Source organism: Uloborus diversus, chromosome 1 (genome assembly GCF_026930045.1).
Source record: "Uloborus diversus isolate 005 chromosome 1, Udiv.v.3.1, whole genome shotgun sequence".
Classification (NCBI taxonomy): Eukaryota; Metazoa; Arthropoda; class Arachnida; order Araneae; family Uloboridae; genus Uloborus; species Uloborus diversus.
Window position 1 is genome coordinate 97,180,814 of NC_072731.1, and position 15,569 is coordinate 97,196,382.

Here is a 15,569-nt window from a genome sequence, read left to right on the forward strand (position 1 = left end):
CATGTTTCATAAAATTTGAATTATAACGTTTTTTTAAAGCAGATTTTAGTAACAGCTAAGCCTTTATTCACGCGATTAATAACCGAATTCATTGTTGCCGACAAGGAAGTAAAATGCAGTGGTTTAAAATTTTTATCTGTTGCCAGTTTCTATTTAATGGCAAATAAAATACTTGACATTGATTTTTAATAATGTAAGGCTTTTGAAAGGATATTCAATTTTTCCTCTTGATTGTACAGTTGCGACTCAGTCCATCATCGTACTACAGTCAATGCCTGTTAGCTGGCAAAGATACATTCGATGACGTAAGCGCAGATCGGCCAGTTAACCTTTAAAATTTCTCTTTAGTCCAACGAAAATCTTTTTGGTCCATAAATGTGTTGTGCGACTTCGCAAAGGAAATTACTTTTTCGCTTCCAAAGGAGAGCAAAAAACGTCATAGAGTTCGAATTATAAAGTTTTTTTAAAGCCGATTTTAAATACGGCTAAGCCTTCATTCAGCAATTAGCAACCGAATTCATTGTTGGCCTACAAGGAAATGTAACAGAAAGCTCAACAAATTCATGTTAAACTCTCTATAGATTGAAACTTTAATTCTTAGAAAAAGTTAAGTTTTACTTTCTAACGACATCATTGTTTTTGTATTGTGCGTATTTTTTTCGAGTTAGTCAATTTTTTAAACTATTTTTTTTTATTGTATATTTTATTGTGACTTAGCACACAAAACATTCCTCATAACACACGAAGGAAAGATCAACACGAAATAGAAATTTAAGACAAAATTATTCAAATGATATCAGTTGCCACTAAAAAAGTAGACTTGCAACAAAACAAAGTATCTTCACAGCTGCATAAAAATAACCTTAATCAGCTAGCTGAACAAAAGAATCAATACAATTTATGCTTTTGCCATGTTCTTCAACTTTGGAAGAGTTGTATGCAACAAGGAACTTTCTTTTTTTTTTAACAGAACACCTATTGTTTCTGTGGTGTTCTGGCTGTATATTTTACTGCATGAAGAGCGAAAAAAGCCATCTTCCATCACGAAAAGATACGAAAAAGAAACTATGTAATCAGTTGCGGGGTTTTGAGAGAGGCAGGGGATGGTAGTTTCTTAGTGTACCCCTTCCGTTTATTAGGGCAATAGACCTAATAAAATGCGATTACAAATGTATAGTCAGACCATCAATTACGTGGAAAGGCTAATATCCTGTTTATAGGCGGAAATGGACGTATCTATTAGTTTATAGGGATGTTTGTTGGTTTGTTTCAGATGTGCACGTCTGCCTCTCTGTAATTTAGCCTTAGTTTTGTAAAAATGAAAATTTGCTCACAGCAACATTTTTTTAATCTAAAGTATATTTGATCTAACTTAATTGATTTATTTATTCACAACAAAGTTTTGAGCTTACTGTTTTGCTTTCGAGTCATTTCGGTTACCATGGTACATTTCAGTTTTCAAAACTTTTTTTTTCAAAGTCATCTAATCCAAGAAAAATTAATGTCAAATAATGGAAAAAGGGTTTAATTTATCTGAACTATAACAATTAATTAGCTCAACTTGGTATTAATATCCAATTTTCTCAGTTCTTGATGAAACAAAAGATTTTGCCCACTCTGTTACACATTTAAAAACAACAAAAAATTCCAACTTTTCAATTATTTTTTGAATTTTTTTTGTTTAATATAAACAAATGGAACATATCTTTCATACAAATACTTACAATGTCATTGCAAAAGGCACATTTAAGTTTTATTGCTAATTACCTTACTCAAAAATACAAAATTAAAAAAAATCAGTTGCAAAAGTTAGTTTATTATATGAAACAAACTTGAAAAAAGATGACGTTGGATTATTCTAGTTAGTAATTGTGTAGTTCTATGCAAATTAACCTTTAAATTAAGTATTAAAAAATACAATTAAATCAGTTAAAATATTCCTGTAACAGAGTGGACATACCTGCAACAGAGTGGACACTATTATTGAAGATAGAAGTAATCTCTATGTTTAAGCAGAGAAAATAGATAGACAATGTTTCATTTTTTAAAATTTTGTATTTAATTCAATTTTTCTATAAATTTGTTAGGCCAAGTTTTTGGAAAAACATCAATAACAGATGGGACTTGTTTACTATTTCCATAAATATTGTCCACTCTGTTACACAAGAAGTGTAACAAGTGGACATGTAATTGAGTGGACAAATAAGTAGTTAAATTTTTTTTTTATAAACCTAAACATAAAGTAACAGTTAAAATAGTCTTGGCTGAAATTGCTGTAGATAGTTTTTTTTTTCAAAAAGTCCTGGGAAAAAGCCTTAGAAGTGCTAGTGGTCCTAGGAAATGAATTTCAATAACACAGAAACTGATCTCGTTGTCACGAAAATGAGGGAAAAAAATCATATGATATTTGACGTTTTGAAATTTAATTATGGTTTTCCCAATCACGAATTGCAGTAAGACACTACTCTTCTGGATTCTTGTTTCTACAAATGGAATGGAATGGAACTAATAGAGAAATTTGCACTCGTCATATTATCACTTGAGATTTTCTAGAATAGGTAATGCGGGGCACATCCATAAAAAATAGATGGTAATTAGGGTAAGGTAGTAATGATAAAGAAATTAAGACCGATATCCATCAGTACACTTATCATAAAGACTATTTACAGCTCACAACGTTATGTATCTTTATTTCTTTTCAATCTTAAATAATGAAAACTAGTATTCTGGGTATTTTGTATTTTGATGAGGTTTGCTTTTTATGTTTATCTATGCTGATTTTCTTCCTCAAAAAACGTAATTTTGTACCTTACTCCCTTTTTAGAAGTAAAATTTGCTTAATGAATGTAAACGATTTATATCCATGGCGACAAAAATGTGTCCTCTTAATAAATATTAAAATAGCGACTTAGCTTATTCTCGTTGTCACGGCAATATGAAAAATCAGAGCAACATCATGTTTGGTTAAGTGAGGATAATAAGCAATGGCCAAAAAAAAAAAAAAAACTTTTATACCATGTTTTTGTTTTAGATGTAATCGACACACTGAGCAAATCTTGCACATCCCACACTGTGAGAAACATCATAAGATGTGGACAAAAGTGCCAAAACCGGTAACTATCCTTCCTGAAGAATACTTAATTAAAGAATGTGAAGATGTTTGTTGCACAAGCAGGGGTAAGATACTCGAAATTCCTTTCTTAGTTCTAACATACTGCTACCAGACTTCTAATGTAATATATTTCTATTAGTATTAATTCGAAATCCAATTTAAAACTAAATAACAAGGTAAAAAAGCATACTTTTTTAAAGATACAGTATATAAATGACTGTAAGATGTTAAGAGAAATAAATGATTTTTACCAATCAAATGTCACATCGTAATGACTTAAACATTTAGGTAAATATTTTTTTTAATGGTGGGAGGATTTTGAGAATGTGAGCTTTTGGCATTTTTACATTTCTTCCGTGTTTTTTGACGCTAAAGATTGGGTGCTGACTTTTATCTGCTTTGTTGACGTTGTCTAGACTTAAATAATTGTTGCCCAACATTTGGCAATTCCTCCAAAATCTCAACTATCTAATCATGACGTGCTGAAAATAATTTTTAACATGTATACATGACTGAGCTAGCAATCGTCTTCTTAAATTAGTCCCTGGACATAATGTGGCTTAAAGTAATTCCTTAGAAATATCATGTCTTAAAATTGTTCTTCAAATCATTCAGCGTGGATGCCTAGTGCGGGAAAAATTTGAAACATCATGGTCTTGGAGAGAGTGCAAAAAATCACGGAAAAGATTCATACGTCAGGAAAATACTAAGAAAGCAAAAAGCACCCACATTCTCAAGCTCTTAAAGTCTTTTTTTAGAAATCTCATACCTTCAAATTATTCAGCATGAATGCTTGATGTGGGAAAACTTTTAAACATCATGGCCTTGAAAAGAGTGTAAAACATCACGGAAAAGTCACATGTATTAAGAAAACACTCGTAAAAGGGGAAGGTCCACATAATAAAGGTAAAAAGTGACTTCATGCATTATGCCGTTATTAAGTGTAAAATGTGTAATTAAATGTAAAGTAAATGTATGTATTAAATGCAATGTGTGAAGTATAGATACGCCTGTTCTTTAGAATTTGAATACTAAGTTAGGAACGCATTTAAAAAAATAAATGTTTCATATATATACTTTAATAAATGTTTCATATATATCTTTCAGTGCTACTCTAGCAGCACTGAAAGATAATACATTGAACTAAAACAAAGAAAAATACTTCTTAGTACTAAAACAATAACAATTCCAGATAGTACTGAAACAAAAAGTAAACATTCCTACTTGATAGAACTTACGATATTCGATATCGCATTAATTCAACGAATGCTTGAACGTATCCTTATTTGGTTGGCACCGTTCATTTTACAGCAAATGTGATTATGTGAAATCGTATACATTTTTCTGTCATGCAAAAGTGTAAAATGAAGTAATATAAAAAAAAAACCCGTTAAAACCGTAAATTATTTTTAAATTTATTTTTTAAAAAGTAAGTTTTAAAACGACGTGTTCTTCAAGTGAGAAAATTGGGTTGTTTCCGAAATTTTTAAAGTTTTTTTTTTGAGAAATCTAGGATTTAACCATTTTTTAAAAATAATTTGACGAAGTTTAATATATTTTAACAATTATTTTATCGGTTCGCATATTGAAATTAATTTTTTACGCTTCTGTACATGACATCACAAGTAATGAAATGCCATTCACTGATGCCATTAGCGCACAGCGCAAGCTATGTCCTGGCAACGCGGTTGACAGTAAAGCGTAAATATTTAGTGTGCCAATGGAGCAGCGTGCCAAAGTATATCACTTGTGACACCATAAAGACCACGTCTTATTTCTTAAATCGGATATTTAAAAAAAATTAAATCAAAAATAACTGTTGGGAAAATAAAAGTTTTTTTTTGGCTCTTTGTTATTTCTTTTTTGCTTATTCTACCAATTTCAGTGTACTAAAAGTAGTACTTTTGACTAATGGAAACAACCCCATTAAACGTAATGGATGCCTGACAGTTTTTTGAATCATTTTGTTATGAACAGGTTGCCGAAGTTGTGCATCCTTTTGCTCCCGGTGTGACAATTTTCCACCAACTCAATTGCGTTTTAACTACAGCACAGAAGATGGAGAATATGATCCTAGATCACGTCTGACCACTTACGAAACGGTATGTGAGTTGTTCATTCATTCAGCAATAAGAGGTTCATTGATATTTAAGTGTTGATACTTATCGTTTGTATGGGCCAGGTGTTGTTGGCGGCTTTTTTGAGCGTGGGCGGTATTTTATCTTCATATATTCTGACCTTATCTCTTTTATTGGGGGCACTATACGTTGTATTTGTACAAAAATCTTTTTTTAGAGTTTGGCTTTTTTAAATAATGAATTTATCAATAAAATGGTGGGTCCACTGCTGTTGCCCACAAACTTGAATCATTTCTACAAAATATAAATAATTAAGTAATTTAGGTCCTTGCTTGGTGACTAAAACACAAAACAAATTTTAGTATTTCTTTGCAAGATCTATCTCTAAGTCAATGTTATTTTTCAGTGAATTATAAAAAACGTCATATTTTACTTCGCTTCACTTGAAGCTAAGGAAAAAAAAATTTTTTTGCTTATGAGTAGTCTGAAACTTATAATATACTTAGTAAAATGTTTTAGGAGTATCAAACAAGACATATATCTTAGGCTTAAAAGGTTTGTTAAAATTATTAAGTTCTGACTTATCAAAATTTGCTGCGAATTAAACAACTTTATTCTAACAATTAAACGCTTTTCAGAAACTGTTCAAAAAGCTGCTATTGTTCTGATATGTTGATATGATACTTTAATGACGTTGAATATTAATTTTTCACTCGATGCATTAATTAATTCACTACTGTAAACAATGCCTATAGTTGTTAAACAATTTTTACTAAGATAAACTTCAATGTTTTTCAGACCTACAACAAGGCTCACGGAAGGAATATATTCTTCAAATGTGGAGCTGTGTGTGGATACTGCAAGAAAGAAACACCGAAATTTTTAGAGGCTTCGGTGTTAAATTTGCGCTATGGCCAGAAACTGTAAAACACGTCCGTCATATGATCATGTGAATAAACATTTACATCAATACAAAATTGATCTTTAGGAGTTTTATCTGGAAATTATTTCAATAAAAGTGCCTTGCTTCAATAAGTGAGCATTTGCAACAAAAATGGCACAAATAGTTTTATTATAGAAAAATTCGTATTCAGTAAAATCTAATCGGAATTGCACTTATCCGTGCGCACATATTGCCGCATCGTTGCGCATATACCGCACATATTGCGGCATATCCGTGTAAACACTATTTAAAAAAATTACTCACAGATTACTCTAAAGCAGTGGTGCCCAACCTACGGCTAACAGGGCAAATGTGGCTCCCGAAACTAATTCATTTGGCACGTGTTTTCTGTATATAGTATCTTATATAATTAAAAACAGAGCGTATGTACCTATGTATCTATGTAGTCATCTATGTCCAAGTTTCTTCTCCCGAACCACAGTGAATTGACCATCGTATCGATGGATTCGTAATCTTCCCATCTTTATGTTTGGATATTTAACGTAATCTTTCGATAATAATTAGCGATAATATCCATTAAAAACTATTAATTATGACACATAGATTTCGACATGAAATCCCTATTTTTCGAGGGCCTTCCTCCATTCAAATTATTAATCAGTGCTTCATCTCAACTTTCCGTAACAATGCTTTTATTAAAATTTGTAGCGTGAAGAAAATCATTGAGAAGAAAGATCTGCTGCCATTTTTTTCTTGAATATAAATAAATAAAATGCTGACTTTTGTTTTAAAGGCTTTTCCTGCAATCGGGGATTTAAAATGTTTACTTTTTGGTTATTTTTCCGCAATCTGCCGCAAAATTTTACTGATTTTTTTTTGTTCAAGCCTGGTTGTTGAACATGCGTCATTTGACATAACTTTTATTTTCAAGGTAGACCGAGAAAAGTCGGGCGTCGCAGCTAGTTTAGTATTAAAAATGATTGTCTCAAATTTTTGAGCCAAATGGGTAGAAGTATAAATGTGACTGAGTTATTTCGATTCCACAATCTATATGTGGTATAAGTACTTATGCATAAATATAATGTCTACATTTAGACTTATTATTTAGTCAAAATTTTGGAAAAACTCATACCAAAATAATTCAGAGTAGTTACAGTTAGACAACAGTGGAAATGCAACAACGCACTTTATTAATTTAATTTTGAATTTTAATTCGTAGCTGCTACTTAACATAATTGTGTCATCTAGCGATAAAAGGAAGCTACATATACACATTCTATTATTTTAGAAATAACCAGAACAAGTCAAAGTGATGAAGAAAATGCATTTCATATGTTCTTTTTATGCGGAGGGGTGGGGGGTAATGCTTTTTCTATACGCATTTAATAGTGTGCCACTATCAAATATGTTCTCTACGTGTTTTTAATGTAATTTGCATAAACTTTGTATTTTATTCATTTGAATATTAATTAGAATGTAAATCTTCTCAATGCCTTAGAAACCTTTTGCATGTTTATGAAACTGGATGCAGTAAATGTATTTCTTTAAGAAACGAAATATTATGCGTAGTATTTCTTTTAATGCTAAAAAAAAACATTTCATTGTTAAGAAAAACATGAAACATTTCTTTGTGAAGCGAGAGTTCAGAAGTTTTGTTCGTAATTTTCAATAGGAACACAAAGAAGAAAAAATGCCGTTTCTTAATGTCTAGATTACTTCTTTTGTAAATTAGAATGAAAGAGCTTTAAAAATAACTTCTTATTTGCTGTAAGAGCTAGTGCAATTTTCCTGAATTTAAGCATTTTTCTTTCTTTTGTACAATAAACTCCTCATCCTCTTTTAATAGTTACAATTACGCTAGAGCTTTATTTGTATCAATTTCATGAAGTAAAAATTTTAGAAAACACTTTTTAATAACTCCTGACAAAAGTACATTTTGCTCGAACTCAAAGTAATTTTTAATAAAGTAACAGATGTATGTTTAGAATCTTTTCCAACAATAGGCGAAGGTTTTGAAGTTAACATTTATGGAAAAAGTTAACGGTAGCGCGATACAACGCAAAATTAAAACATGAAACGTTAAAAAATGCCTGAAATTTGGAATGAGAAGTTTCGTTTAAAGTTTTCAATGAAATTACTTACTGCGTACTCCATTAAAAGTTCATAAAATAAATTTTAAGAAACATTACCGCGAATTGTGACGGATCAGAAAACTTACTGAAATAATTCATGTTTTAACCGCAAAATTAAATTATTTTTATGTACGTTTTAGAGCAAACGTTTCAAGTTTCAATATTTGTGCGACTTTTTATCCATAAAATTAGATCACAAAAACTACAAAGTAACTAGAAAATCGCTCGTCAAGATATGATGGGTGGAAATTGCTTCTTTATTTGAAGGAAGCAATTGCCTGTTTGGTGATATTTTGATAGTTGACCTTTTTAACCTTAACTACAGTAGTTAACTTCCAGTTGAAAGCGTTCATTGTAGACCACTTTTTTGTTTCTTCAATCCTCTGAAATGACAGTCTTACCAGTAAAACAATTAAGTTACCTTATCCAGTTCAGCCTTGTAACAATAAAGCCTTTCCATGCATGTTAAACATTACCAAAACATATTATCAAATTATCATGCCATGGCACGAGTTTCATTGTGGATGACGTCAGGAGCGTTACTCGATCATTCGCTATTATATACATGAGGAATATTGCAAAACTATGAGTGCTTGGATCTAAAAGAGTTCATGAAACATTGCCACACACATTTCAATTAGTGTGCTGACGTTAATTACTTTTGCGCAGATATTTTTCACCCTTCAATTAGTTTTTAGAATTGAAAAGATGCACGATCTTCTTTCATTCCCACTAAATTTTTTTGAAAACATCTCTAAAACATAGACACTCTAAACAAAAATTGACCTTTCTTGATTACGTCTACGAAATCCCGTTAAAAAAGACAACGGATAGAGGGACACGCGTAGACATTTTATTTCATTTACTTATTATTAAATAGCAAAAATGTCCCTTTGCGTAATTGTCCCTTTTTCATAGTAAAAATATCCCTTTGCTCGAATAGTCTTTTCTTTGTGTAATAGAATTTTTCGATGTTTTTTGAAGAAATAATTCTTTGATTTAAGGTATTTTAAAAAGTGGCATCAATTGTTCACATGTGCCATGAGCAATTGATAAACACGATTGGAACATGCAGAACAAGCATCATTGGTTCAAAAACTGTTTAATAAGAAATACATTGGTATGTACCAATTACATTGAAGGGTATATAACATATTATAATTATACATATTAAAGTTTCTTCAAGAGTGTAGACGCTAGAAAATTATTCTGAAGTGCATCTCTTTAAAATGTAACTTACCGCGTTCTGTCAAAATTATCTTTCGGTCGAAATCGGCTTTACTTAGAGCTTCGATCAGTAAACTAGGAAGCATTTATCGTTTATTTAACATGAACTTTATGATTTACATCTTTTGGTTTCAAATTACATTTCCGATTTTGATATTATTGACAGAAATTCTTGGTCTAGAACCCTTTATTCCCCTCATAAACATGAAAATATTTTGAAAAAGGAATTAGCTAAGTTCTGTAAAACTCCTTTAATGTGGCTCTTCCCGATAATTTACCCATTGTTAATAAGAATGTTGTTGTTGATCTTTCTAGTATTCCATTAAGCAATTCTCAAATTGAAGCTCTAAAATGTAATGATAATTTTGCTGTGAGTGTTAAACCTTCTTTTTCAAACCTTATTGCTACTGTTGAGAAAGCTTTTAAATTTAGTGCTTTAATTTTCTCTCAAAAATATTCGATTCGGCATATTAGCTTCTGATATTGACTTTAAGTCGAAAATTTCTAAACCTGTATTTGCTAATACTGTTAGCCATTCTGTTAAAGATGAAGTTTCTAATTCTGATCTGGATGTCACCAAAGTTACAAGGGTAGTCAAATTGTTGTTCTTGACAAATCATTTTATGTTGATTTGATTTCTTCTGGTCCATATGTCGAAATTTCTAAAGATCCTAGTGATAAAGAGTTAAAAACTATTTCATCTGATGTCAAGTCTGTTCAGTCTATTCCTTCAAATGTTAAACGCTCTGTTGTTCCATTTATTGCTAATTGTGCTAGATTTTATGCTTTACCCAAGGTGCATAAAGCTGGTATTCCTTTCAGGCCGATTGTTTCCAATATTGGTACGGCTTCGTATAAACTTGCAAAATATTTAGTATCTGTGTTTTCTCCTTTTAGGAGTTGCAATTTAATTGCTATTGAAAATTCTGTTGATTTTGTCAAAAAAATTCATAGTTTGTTCCAAAAATTTCTTTTATGGCTTCTTTTGATGTTAACTCTTTATTTACGAACGTTCCCGTCGAGGGTTCATTGTCATGCCTTCGTAGAAGACTTTCTGAATTTCATTTCACCTATATGGAAATTGAGGATTTAATTTTTCGTACTCGTACCAGTCTTAAGCAATGCTCTTTTGTTTTTAATGGGATATTTATATTATGTTAGATGGTCTGGTTATAGGAACGTCACTTGCCCCATTTCTTAGTGATATTTACATGCATTATTTTGAGGTTAAGATGTTCCAAAAACTGTAGTTCAATTTTATGTTCGGTATGTTGATGATTGTTTTGTTCTAATGAACCAGAATCAGTTTGAGAGTGATGAGGTTTTATCTATTTTAAACTTCCTTGATCTTCATATTCAATTTTCTTGTGAGAAAGAACGGGATAATCGCATTTCATTTCTTGATGTACTTGTTTCTTGTACTGAAATTGGTTTTGAAACTACTGTTTATCGCAAACCTTTTGCTGTTTCTTTACCTCCTCATAGACTATCTTCTCATCCTTCAAATCAAAAATATTCTGCTTTCAATTCTTTTGTTTATTGCGTTATTAATATTTGTTCTTCATCGGAACTTCTTAATGTGGAACTTAATTATCTTAAAGCTGTGACTATCCACCAACTTTGATTAATTCCTTTCATAAAAAACTTTCAAATAAATCCAAACTAATGTTATTTACAGAACCTTCATCAGAAAGAATTTGGTTGTTTTGCCATTCTTTCCATCTGTAAGCTATCAGGTTGCTGCGATTCTAAAACGTTTCCAATTCCAGGTGGTGTTCTCTCCTATTGATGAACTTTCATTCTCTTCTCTTGAAGATCCTATTCACCATCTTTATTGTTGTGTAATTTATAAAATAAATTGTAGCTGTAAACTTGCTTATATTGGACAGACTCGGTGTGCTTTGAAATTTTGCTTGAAAGAGCATCAAAATTATGTGAAAAAACAACAATTAAATAAGTCTAGTATTGCTCAACATTGTTGGGATTCGAATCCCTCTTCTGATTTTAACTCTTATCAGATTATCCAAAAATGCCCCAATTTATCAGATATTGACTTTTGGGGATATTTCCATATTTTGAGGAACTGTTCTTACTTAATTAATGATGTTAAAGCAGTTCCGTATTTTAAAAATATCTGACTCCCATATCTTTAACACTGTCTTTCCCCATCCATTTTTTTCTATTTTTCATACTTTTTATTTTTACGTTTGCATTCATTTTTATCTATCTTGCTTTGTTTATTTTAAACTTTTTTGTCATGGGTTGGCATCTCCCCCTTTTCTTCTATTTATCTTTATTTTTTTCTTTTCCGAAAACTTTTTGTTTTTGTTTATTTTATTTCCTGATGTTTCAGAATTTCCTTTCTTGCGGTTCACGGTTATTGACATTTTCTTTTTGTTTCAGCTTTGGCTTAATCTTTGTCCAATTGAATTCTTCCTTGGGGGCCTGACTGTGCCTGTGAGAGAGCTCCTGCCCTTTGTTCGCATTCCTATTGGTTCCTTATTGGTTTATAATTTTCTCATCGATGTTTGGTTAATCCGCTATTTTTATCTTTTAAGCTGTTTGCTTATCTATCTCTTGATTTTTGTCGGATGTATTTTCACCCATAAGTTCATTACTTTTTGCATTGAAAAAGCCGTTCCTTGCAACGCCGAAACACGTGTCTGCAGTAATCTGCAATTTGTGCTTTTTTGACGTTGTTATTTCTGACTTTATATTGTGTCAGTTTTAATTGCACAGTTATGTGTTATTAAGAAAATATTTCTTCCAATTGGAAAAACTTTTGTCACTGTCAAATTCTTAAGCTTCTTCGTAGGTTCGATAACTGGGTGGATAAGATAAAACTTATAAGACTATACATAGCACAAATGACTTTTTATTCTGTACGAATAACACATATTGTTTTTGGTTTTAGCTTCATACAGAGTATGATAATATATTTTGAAATGATTTTAAACAAGTTTTTAATTAAATGAAGATGTTTTGGATTTTTATCTCCTGTAAATGTTATGTAATACTAAATTGTTGATCAACTATTCAACCACAAAGCATTAAAACAGCTAAAAATTTTAAAACTAAATAAAAAGTTATTAAAAAATAATAATGAACTATAAATTCATAAACTAAAAAAAGAGAAGTAATAATATTAAATGTTTAAACATTTCGTAACACTTAGAATATCAAACACTATCATTAACATTACGGGAAGGATATGGAAACTGTTCTTACGCGCTCAAGATGTTGCGTTCGCAAGTGAGAACATCTCAGAAAAAAAAAGGAAGAATTCTAAGTTTAATGAAATAATTCAAACAATCTCACAAATTTACTCCATTGGTTTGCAATACTTAAGTTTAGCATATTAGCTAGTCATGAAGAAGACAAAGATAAAAATTTACACCTTTACTAGAACACAAAAGATGACTCCACATAAACACAAAATGGTTCATTACACTAAAAATTTTGTCAAGAGTAAAGACTGGTTCTTCAACAATATTCACATGTTCCCCGTGTTCACATGTACCCCCTTTCCACTACATTGTGCTTCAAATCGTTTACGGCTATAGAACAAAGAAATTGGTTAATAAATCTTGCCTAAAATAATATGAAAACACACATATTTTTGATTAAATTAAGAGATAAGATTTAAAATGATCATCATATATTTAATAGCCAATTATCGAGTAATTCTCCTGACGTCATCAACAATGAAACTCGCGCCAAGGCGTGATAGTTTGATAATATGGTTTGGTAAAGTTTAACATGCAGGGAAAGGCTTTATTGTGACAAGACTGAACTCGATCCGATAACTTCGACTGTTTTACTGGTACTGGTACTGGTAAGACTGTGTGCTGGTTTTACTGTTTACTGGTAAGACTGTGTCATTTCAGGGGAATGAAGAAACAAAAAAGTGGTCAGCAATGAACGCTATCTATTGGAGTTTAGGGTTAGTCCACTGGAGAGGGTTAAAATTTCAATCGTCAAAATATCCACAAAAAGGCAAATGTTTCGTTCAAATGTAGAAGCAATTTTTACCCGTCATACCTTGACAGACGATTTTCTAGCGTTTAATAACTATCTTTTCTCACATAAATTCTAATTAAAAGTCTACTTTGGATCCGTTTAAAACGTTATTTTAATGAATAAAGACATTTCGTCCCAAAAGTTTTTTTTGTATATAAAAAGCATATATTTCACTTCATGACACGTGCGCATTTGGGAAAAGAAAATAACATCTGATGGAAAAGGTAATTTTTAATCAATTACACTCCTCTTTGTGAAAATTGCAACACCACGAAGGACTTATGCAAGTGAGCTGAAAATTGCAGGAAATATAAAGGAGGACATGATATGCAAATGATTAGAATTGCCGATAAGTAGCGCATGCGTACGCTGAGCAGCGTCCTCTGAACGGCGGATCGAACCGAATATAAATAGACGGCTTTAGCGAGGCGTGTAGGATTATAGGTGGTTATATGCTACAGTAAACGTTAACTAAATCTTTACTATGCGTCATCGACGAAAAAGATGAAGTCAGCAAATTGCGGAGTTTGAACGGGGCAGAATCGTCGGCCTTCATGACGCTGGATTGTATTATCATGCAGTAATCGCTCGTGTGCAGCGTAACAGCAGCACAATCATGCGTGTTTGGAAGCAGTGGACGGACGACGGTCGGACAGCTCGGAAATCCGGGAGTGGACCCTGAAATTTGACGTCAGCTCGCAATGACAGACACCTGGTGCTCAAGGCGCCGACGGACCTCACAGCTTCTTCTAGGCAATTGGCAGCACAGTGGTCAACAGTTACAGGTGTTTCATTGTGTGCTTCATCAATTCGGAGACGTCTGCTGCAGCGTGGGCTGCACGCAAGGATTCCTTTCCACAGGATTCCTCTCACGCAAAACGATCGCCGCCTGCGGCTACAATGGGCCAATGTGCATAGGAGCTGGCGTGCTGATTGGCAGCAGGTCGTCTTTTCTGAAAAATCCCGCTTCAATTTGTGGTACCATGATGGCTGAATTCGTGTCAGACGCTATGCCGGTGAACGGCACATTCCGGAGTGCATTATCCAGCGCCACAGTGGACGAACACCCGGAGTTATGGTTTGGGGTGCCATAGCATATCATGGACGATCACAATCGCTACGAATTGTGGGCAGTTTGAACAATACCCGATACATAAACGAAGTTTTACAGCCCCAAGCTATTCCTTTCCTGCAAGGATTGCCAGGGGCTGTATTCCAGCAGCATAATGTCCGTCCACATGTCGCTAGGACTGTCAAATCCTACCTTGATTCGCAACAGGTGCAGCTTATTCCTTGGCCTGCATATTCCCCGGATATGTCACCGATTGAACATGTGTGGGATTTCGTTGGGCGGCGTCTCGCTCGTGAACCTTGTCCTGTTGCTTCGAGAGACGAACTTTGGTTGCGCATACAAACAATATAGAATACTCTTTCGCAGGCAGATATTCAAACTTTGTTTCACTTCATGCCGAGTCGTGTAATGACGTAATGTCCGTAAGGCGACACAAAATACTAATTTCTATCTCTTTTCGTTGCTTGTTTGGTTTGAAAATGTAATTATTTATTTGAGCCATTACCACTCAACTGTGTATTAAAATTCATTCAACTATGATGCTTCCTTCATGGTGTTGCAATTTTCACAAACAGGAGCGTTAATGGAGATAAAAAAATGCAGAAAAATAATGCAAGTTAGTAATTCCGATAGAAAATTGGAGAAAAAAGTTGACGCTCTTAAGAACATCTCGTAAGTGCTGCGGTGAAACGTTTTTAAATTACATGTTTTTCTATTATCGGAAATTCTTTTGTTATTAAACTTGATATTTTTTTAAATTGAAGAACTAAAAAAAGGGGTTTCACATTTGTAGTGGAAAATATTTGCCTTTGTTGCTCTCTAAAATGCAAAGCGTGAAAATTGGGAAAAAAAGAGAGAAAGCATCACAGAAATAAGAAATAGCTAAAGAGACGTATTTTATATAAATACATTCGATAAAAGAAAGTATGCTTTTTACATAAATTATTTTTCAAAAACTCATGATCGTTAAGTGCTCAGTCATGCCTGTAACATTAAGAGCAACCAGAAAATAGTTTGTGTTTTT